Raw genomic sequence first — 9,272 nt, forward strand, 5'->3', positions numbered from 1 at the left:
GAAAAAACAGGATAAATCTGGGGAAATGTGGATGTTTGTTTTATGGCTGTGAGCCAAAATCACATGCAAAGCATGACTGAAAACAAAACGGTCAGCACAAACACAAACCATGACTACTACATTTCCAAATAAAAACCTGGCAGTGCAAAGCAAAAACTGATCCTGTGTGGAAAGGTGACCATTAAAAAATAAAGATAAAGGAAAATGAAATGAAATTCCTTAAACAGCTCATTGGGCACGGAAAAGAATGAGGAGCTGAGTGAGATACTGTAACTAAAAATACTGCCTGAAACACTGGAACAGCAGATAAAGGTGCCTGAGGATTATGACCTACAAATGAATGAAACTGGAATATGATAACATGTTTTTACATCCAAAACCAATAATAACATTACACAGCTGAGAACTCTGGCATCCACACACAGCACTGGAATCATAAAAGACTTGCTAACTAGAGCCAGGCTTATTTGTGGGACATGTGATTGAAGCCTTCAGGAGAGATTGCCGAGAGACAGATCTAGCTCCACAGAAATGGCTTTAAACAGCAAATATGGCTGGTATGTGCAGAGAAATGCTCAAAGCAGTGTTCACAGAAAGTACACATGATTAAATTAAGAAAGTTCAGACCACAAGACGTAACAGATTTAAAAAAAGAAAAGAACGCTTACCAGTTTCCATACATAGTATACACCATTGTGATACTACAGGAAAAGAAAAATGAAGTGCACCTAGTTCACAGGCAGTTTTATAAATCATATGGAGAATATAATCAAATCCTACTTTGAAGGTGGCAAATGAAAACAAGCATCAATACACAGGGTCTTAGGACCCAGAGACTTCTAACTAAGAAACGGGATATCGGGAATAATTCTGAAAACTCTCATGAAGAGTAAAACTTGTTTAGTAAAGCTGAATCTCTTCAAAATACTGTACTGTAGAAGTGAGCTGTGAGTCGTGCAATGCCATATTCGCAGCATCAGTGGCTAATTTAACACCAGCTGGATGGTGAAACTAGTTGCAATGCAATCCAGACACGGTTACAAAGAGCAAAGCTCGCCTGGAGTAATCTGACCAGGTGCTAGGGATGTACGACAAAACTATTCTCAGGCCAGTGAGTGAAAACCTATTGTTGATAAGAAACCTTGAATAAACAAAATACTGTGATTAAGAAATCTTATTAGGCAAAGCAGAGGTGAACTCAGCAGCAGATGTTCAGCAAAAACATGGACTTCATTTCAGCAGAGTGCCAAGACAGAACAGGAACAGCAGTCACAGTAAGTTCAGTTCAACCTTCTATCACAGTATGGAGGGTGCATTTCAAGGAGTTGAACACACCAACGATGAAGCTGAACTAAAAAATGCTATAAATTTATTGGAAAGAGGAGATCAAACAGTTTTTATCATCTCTTTCACTGTTAGTCTCAGGTCCTACTTTTCTCTGATGGCATGTGTTTACAGTGAGGAATTTCACATCCTCTTTCCTCATGAGACACAAGGAGCTAAAGTTCTCTTAAGCTGTAAGCCGATGGGAGGAACAAAGGCAGCCCCTTGGCAAGACTTGGCTGGGAAGGGAAGGATTTAGGCTTGCTTCTTCCTTTGTCCTTTTCAAAGTTTCCTCTGCTCCCAACAAAATTCCTCTGTGTATGTTTGTATCTATGTATAGATAACATGTCTATATGCTATTAAGACACACACAACCGAATTACAATAAAGACTTTTAAATGACAGTTTTACTTCTTCCTCCAGCTGCCCAAAGTTACACCTGTTATAACAGATTCCGTAAATTTATTCTTAACACACAGTTTAAATATTTCCATCTCTTATTCTGGATAAAAGTAAAGAGAAGGATTGCAAAACTCTTTGGCATATCTCAGCAGCTGTTATTAATTCATTCCTTTTAATACCTCTTTTCTAGGGGATATCTATTTTCACAGCCATTTAGACATCTGTCTACGTATCTTTGGTAATCTTGTAGCTTTCAGAACTATAGAATAAGGTGGAATTAATATTTGAGGAAGAAAGGTGAAGGGCTTGAAGTTCTTATTTTGACACATAGATTTTACTTAAACTGGTTAATATCAACTCTCCAACTTTCGCATTTTACTTCTTTCTATACATTCCTATTGGCATATGTGTTATTGTCAAAGTATGAGAATTCACTTGCTTCATATATCTGGGGTTTTTTTTCCAATTTAATGTTTGAATTCAGAACTGTGAAATTTTGTTAGATTTCTCCTTTATTACCAGCCTTCTATCTTGTTAAGCAGATTGTTGGGTAGTCTTTTTGTCTTTGTCTTCCTGAGCTCTTATTTTGAGCTCTATTGTCAGAAAAATCTATCTTAATACATCAGTTTATTGTTGATAAGCCATATGGTGCCTATATTTTAGCTTTCTAACCAAATCAACAAGAATGAAACAGAAGAGGTAAAAAGCTATTTCATTCGGTGTGGTTACATATAGTGGTGCTACAAGGTCAGTTCTGGATCCAGTTGTATTCACTATTTTCAGTGAAGAAGTAGATGATGAAATAGAGGCTAGGTTTATTGCCTTTGCAGATAAGAAACTGTAGGGAATGTAAGAGCAACAAAGAGTGGGATTAGAATTCAATCTATGTATACTGAAATGGTTGAAAATGGTTGGAAAAAAATAATAAAATTCAGAGACAATGGTTTGGGAGGAATAGCCAACTATAAAACGAAGAAGGTTTTCCGTTTGTTAGATTATTAACTAGATTATGAACTGAAGAAGAATTGGCAAAGTCCATGCTGTTGTGAAGGAGGTAAACTTCACACTGGAATATACCAAAAGGAGAAAAGAGGCCAAACCCTGCCTAACAAGAAAAGTAGGGGTAAAAACCACATTGTTCAACATTGTTATCATATCCATTTCTGGGCACTGCATTTCAAGAAAGATATGCACCAACCTGAGTTAATACAGAGGCAAACAACAGAAATTGAGAAGCTTAGCAAACATGGCAGTTATTGAAAAAATATTTTCACTTGTTTCAGGAAGAACAGTTAATAATAAAAATCTTCAAGGACATAAAAGTGTAAACAAAAATGAATAGTACATTCTCTACCTGTGCCACAAATTAGTAAATGAAATGAAGCATTGAACTGATTACATATGGATGTTGTTAATACCACACCATCCAAGGTCTTTAAGAAAAAATAGTATGGTGTCTGTCAAGAATATTGTTGATGCAGTTTGATCCCATCCTGGGCACTAAGGAAGGAAAAGAATAATATTTTTTTCACAGCACTTACACAGAACTCTTCCATATTGAGCAAAGGATGGGACTGAGCTCAAAGGTGTATTTTTTCAATTATCTCATGTATAGGCAAGAGAGATGGACTGTGGAAATATCTGAGAAGAGAGTCATTTATAGATGAAAAGTCAGAAACAAGAGGAGGTTAGGCTGTGAACACAGCTTTGAAGTGAAGAAAAGAAGCTTGGACTTCATATAAAAAAGAAGAGGAAGCTTAGAAAATCAAGTACACAGATGACATGGTAAACAGTCTTTGTGGTCTTTCTCTGTTTTTTACTAATACATCCTTTAGCTAATGTAAATTTGCCACTTAGAATCTTGTTGAGTTGATAAAGTGTTTTACTATCACTTCTCACAGCAGCTGTTTCTGTCTCTTTGGAGCTATTACTCACATATTCCCTCTTGTCTCTTGTCATGCAGCTTTTTACCTTTTTATCCTTTGTTTTAAACAGATTTATTGCTCCTTTTTCTGGGGGTGTTGTTGGGGAACTTATGTTTCTTTGATATTCTTAACGCAGTTCTACATATTTTCATTTATCCAATTTTCACGTTTGTATGCCTAGAAACTGGCAAGTTATTCTTGCCAGGAGATGTTACCATTTAGTGTTGATAGTGGCTTCAGATGGTGCAGCACCTGGAAAGTGTTCCACTATCTTATTCTCAAATGCTGTTATGGTCTATTTGAGTTTTGTTGTTTATCTTCTGAGGAAGGGGTTGAGTATCTCTTTTCATATGTTTTGTTTTCTGTTTTGCTTTACATACATTTCTTAATTTGATACCAACTTTTCCTTATGTGCCAAATTCTCTATTATAGACCATAATATTGATCATCACATGGAAAATATCAAGGTATTTTAGGCATGTCTTTATATGGAAATAGGTTCCATTAATTATGGAAGCATAGTTCTACCAGTCTTTCACTATGTCTTTTGGCAATGAAAGACTTGGTAGAGAGTTTACAGCAAAGTGTTCTGGTGCTATGTAGACATGCTTCAGGATATTGCCAAAGTCTCTAGATGACTGCAGGCTTGTTCTGTTATCATTCCAATTATAGGTTAGGTGCAGACAGTTTTTTCATATATATTCTCTATTTGAAACATCTGAATAATCAGTTAAGTGGCTTTTAATGTATTAACTGTTTTTCTGCTTTTTAAAACTCAGTGCTAGTCTTTCCCAGGGACAGCTGCCTGACCTCAGTGAATTAGCGCAATCTCTTTTTTATTAATTTTGAACTTTTTCTAGAGAATTCCTGGCCAGAAACATTTAAGAGTTCTAAGAGCACTGACACACACACGTACTGACAGACATATCTAGCTTTTGAAATAGTAGATGTTGTTTAATGAACTAGAGACCTAAGTCCACAGTTTTTCTTCTAGAAATTAAGATCTCAGAATCTTGGTATCATGGAGGTTTGTAATAGAATTCTGTTATTTTCCATGGACTATTTATTAGAATGTCTATCTTCCTGTGTTTCTTTAAATTTACTATAAGAAACAAAGGAAGGTTTTTGGTTTCTGTTTTTCATCTTGTTCTTCTCCGTTGGTCCCCTGTCTTTGGTCCAGCTTGAGTAGCACAAACAGTAGTTAAACTTCTTCCACAGAAAGTGATAAAAAAAAATGAATGCGTCTTAAATGAAACAGAAAACAGGAAGTTTTAAAATGACTGTTCTAATTACTGTTAAAGCTAAATGTTAAGTACCTCATGAATAAGCTTGTAATTGAGGTCTGTTTTTATCTCAGAACTAGGGATTGTTTAATGGCTTAAGTTATAAGTTATGAATGAACCAAAATATTAAACTGAAATTAATATATCTAGTTGAAAAATGTCTTCATAACTCTCCCCACCCCTCCATCAGTGTCTTTCATACTGCAGCTGTTAATGCAATCCTTGGTTGCACCTACAAATGGGAAGTCATCAAAAATCCTGAGGGAAGCTACGTTGGTATATCTGCAAGAGAAGACTAGGACTGAGTCTTGTACATACTGCTTCAAGATGTGTAAGCTTAGACTCAAGGTCAATATTAGCACAGACAAAGCAGACAGTAACATAGGGTGGCAAAGTTATGGGGCAGGCAAATGCCTACCTCAGAGATAAAAAGGGCTTTTTCTGGAATCCCCTCCAGGTACTGATGGAATGTTTGTCTGACACAGCAGCAGTGGCAGATTTGTTCCTCCAGGAACAAATTACTTCAGCTAGTCTGAGGGACTGAAACGTCACTAGATCCTTGGACCTAGTTACCTCCTCACATCTGTGCTTACCTTTTGCTTCTGTCCACTCCTTTTACTGCTGCTTGAGAGGGGCACACTCCAGTTAGCCGGCTGCTGCAGTACAGGAGGGTAGTCATCACAGTGTGGTCTTTAGTACTTCTTCGCTTTAGTCCTGCTGTGGCCGGAGGGTTTTCCATGAGATCAAGCAAAAGGGCAGGGTACGACAGAAGGCCAAAGGTGTAGTCAATCTTCAAGCAAGAATATTGATTATGACACTGATTTATTTCTTCTGTCCTGAATTCCTTGGAAAAACAGACCAAGTTCTTCTCACTACCATAGCCTGAGTGATGTGATATCTCATCTTCTGTTTAAATTCCAAAATCATAGCAAAGAACTATATATATAAACTGCAGAAAGGTCTGCTTATGGCTGGCAGATGCATTACCAGTGTTTTAGGTGGGGCGGGGGGGGAGGGGGGCAGAGGGGCAGGGAGTAAATAAGATTAACCAAAACAGCAGCATCCTGACTCAGTTTACAGGCTTTTACAAGGGAAATTAACTCAGTGTGGTTCTGTCAATTATTAGGGCAAGCATCCAGACGAAAAATGGAAAAAATACGTCTCACTCACCCAGCCTTCCCATTGAAAGGTTATTAACGAGAATGACATGTTCACAGACATTATTTTTTGCCCCTTGTGTGATTTCACACATTTTGAAAACACGGTGGAATCACAAAACCAGTGCAACTCATATTGAATAAAACAGTAATTAGACACTTTAAAGGTGAAGAAAGTGGAGGGAAGAAGGGACTTAGAAACATACTAGACAGAACAGTTATTTTCACTGTTACTTATTTTTGACGTATGACAATTAAATGATAAAATATTTCTTTTCTTTACATACAAATTAAGGAAAATATCAGCAAGAACACAGAAGAGACAACAGAATGATCCTTTCTGTTTTCTCTCAGCTTTTGAATATTCGGAGTCTCAAAAAATTTTCTTTCTTTCTTTCCCCATAGCTTTGTTGTATTCACAGTGAAGCTTCTGTGGTCGAGACTTCAGGCTGTGGTTATACTTGGGTTTCATCTTATTCCCTGGTGATTTATACTTTATAGTAGATGTTATATCAACAAACTCTTACTTTGGGGAATTTGGTTGACTAGCCCACCATTAAAAAATAAAACATTTCATCTGCTCAGTTTCTTTCCCTGGTTCATTATGCTCTATTTGAAGTGGTATCTCTTGACATAGTGAAATTTCAGAACTTCCTTGTTGGTTCTTATTTCTATCAAGCACGTCTTTTCCTTAAACCTAGAAGAAGACACAATCTGTCTCCAAAGTATGAAGGCATCATCTGGATCTCTTAACTTCTTCAAAATAAACCATGCTTTTTTGCTTTGTTACTGTATAAAAATGGGCTAAGGCGGTGGCTTTAGAACTTACAGAAGTAAGTGTATATAAAAGAAGTGTGCATAAAAGAAATGGAATAGGGAAAATTAATCTTTTATGCAGTCTCAAAAGGCTGGTGTTTGCTAACAGATTTAGCGTGTGAAGCTACCTTTTCTTAAAAATACAACAGAGGCATACATGTATTTGTTAATCTGGGAAATGATGATAGGTCTGGTGAATCAGTTAAGTCATGTAATCTCAGTACATATGAATCTGTCTTTTACAAAAAAAAAAAAAAAAGCAAAATATGTTTAGTGCAGAAGGGATGCTCTTATTTGGTAAGGAAGTATTATTCCAACTCTGTTTAAGGAACATGGAAAGAAATTCAGCCATCTTTTAAGCAAATACACTTTCGAGCATGTTGCTTCCCATTATAAATAACCGAAATTGAGTGGAATAAATTTGCCTTATCTATACAAAGCAGATCTGTACTGTATGGGCCAGATATTTTAGTTGTAGAAACCTTTGCCAAGCACACGTCTCTATCCTAATCACTATTCAATGGCTGTTTTTACATTTCAAAAACAAGCAAGGTGAAAATACAGTTGCATGCCAGATGTGGAATACATCTATGAGGCATCAGTCAGAACAATAGCAACATCTGTCCATCAGGTAACTCTTCAGATTTTTTATGTTGTATTTTAGTTTTCAGTGGCTCTTCATGTTATTTTGTCACAGCAGCTAGTTTTGCCTATCCCTACTCAAGTCTTTTCATTTTTAACAACTCTGACCACAAAGGTTCCAGGAAATAAATTGTTAAAATGCACTCAAGTTTTAATGGCTTGTCAGCCCATTAAATCAATTTTTTTTTCTCAGACAACAAATATTGAGAATGCATCTTTGTACATTTAAGAGGATGTTATGTAGTTATGTTCCCTATGATTTCTTATTACTATGATGTTACGAACATTAAACCAGAAACACGGTTAAGACACGTGTTTGTCACATTTACAACTATATAGTTTTGCAGGATTTTTTTCAGCAGGAGAATTAATGACTAACATACTGAATAAATCCAGAGGGAAAAATGTGCAGTGACAAGAATGAAGTGAAGTTAAAGCAGAAGAAACTAAGTAATCCAAGTTACCAAGTCTTTCACTAATATTACATTGACTGCATCAAGAGTGTAGAGATGAATGGGAACAGCAAACACTTATACATGTGGTAAATACATTCCTACTTAAGTGACAGCACAAACCATTCTCTACCATTGAGCAAACATGCTGGTAATTATGCACATTTTATCCTACCCCGACCTGTTATACAACCACTTCTTTCAAAATCTTTGCAGTGTATCACCATCTAGGCCACAGTCAGCATAGGCTGCCTGGATACATGGAAGTGGAAGAGTGTTATCTCTATGATGTTAGTAAGCTTGACTCCTCCGTTGCCCGCTCAGATAATAGCACCTCTCCTCTCTGTAATATTTTTCAAAAAGGTTAAGTTCACAGGAAACATGGACCAATATGTCCAAGTGAAAAGTACACTACATAATTTAGGTTCATTGTCCTATTCTACTTATAATGTCAGTTATAAAATACAACATATCAATACAGAGCAGAAAATGACAAAATAAGTCACTAGTAGACAGAAGTGGCTTTTTTAAAAAGAAAAACAGTTTTCACTGAAAGTTACTGTGTAGATGGAAAACATAATTGTGAATTTACATTGAATTGATCATCTTTTTGTTTTCAAATAAATACTTAAACTGTTAAAAACTTTAAAATTGTCTAATTTCAAAATTTGCTAAATAAAATGTTTAGATCTTTTGTTCTAAAAAGTGGTTTCATTTCAAAATGAATATGAATTACTTCTAAATATTTTAATTTCCCCTCAGATATTTTAATTTTATTTATATATTTCAGAAATATGGGGTATGGGTGATTATTTCAGGTTGAGCCTCCCAATAATTTACATTAGCTGTTAACAGAGAGGAGTTAGGGTGCCCTTAAATATAATTTCATAAATCATTGTGTATGTAATTGTAAATTTCTGAACTTCTATTGCAAATTTCTAAACTTCTATTGCAAATAAAAAGTGAATATGATGAACATCATTAAAACATACCTTACAGCAGTACAGCAATTCAAATTCCTATTTAAAAAAAAAAAAATTCTTCCTTTACCTTACGTAGATAAAGTAAAAGAAAAGTTCCAACAGAGATAATAAAACAACCCCTGTCTAGTAATGCTGATCAAAGTACTTCAATAGCAGTATTGTCGTGATTTCAGTGGGGATAGAGTTAATTTTCTTCCTAGTAGCTGGTATAGTGCTGTGTTTTGGATTTAGGATGAGAATAACGTTGATAACACACTGATGGTTTAGTTGTTGCTAAGTGGTGTTTACA

Source organism: Mycteria americana, chromosome 5 (assembly GCF_035582795.1).
Source record: "Mycteria americana isolate JAX WOST 10 ecotype Jacksonville Zoo and Gardens chromosome 5, USCA_MyAme_1.0, whole genome shotgun sequence".
Classification (NCBI taxonomy): domain Eukaryota; kingdom Metazoa; phylum Chordata; class Aves; order Ciconiiformes; family Ciconiidae; genus Mycteria; species Mycteria americana.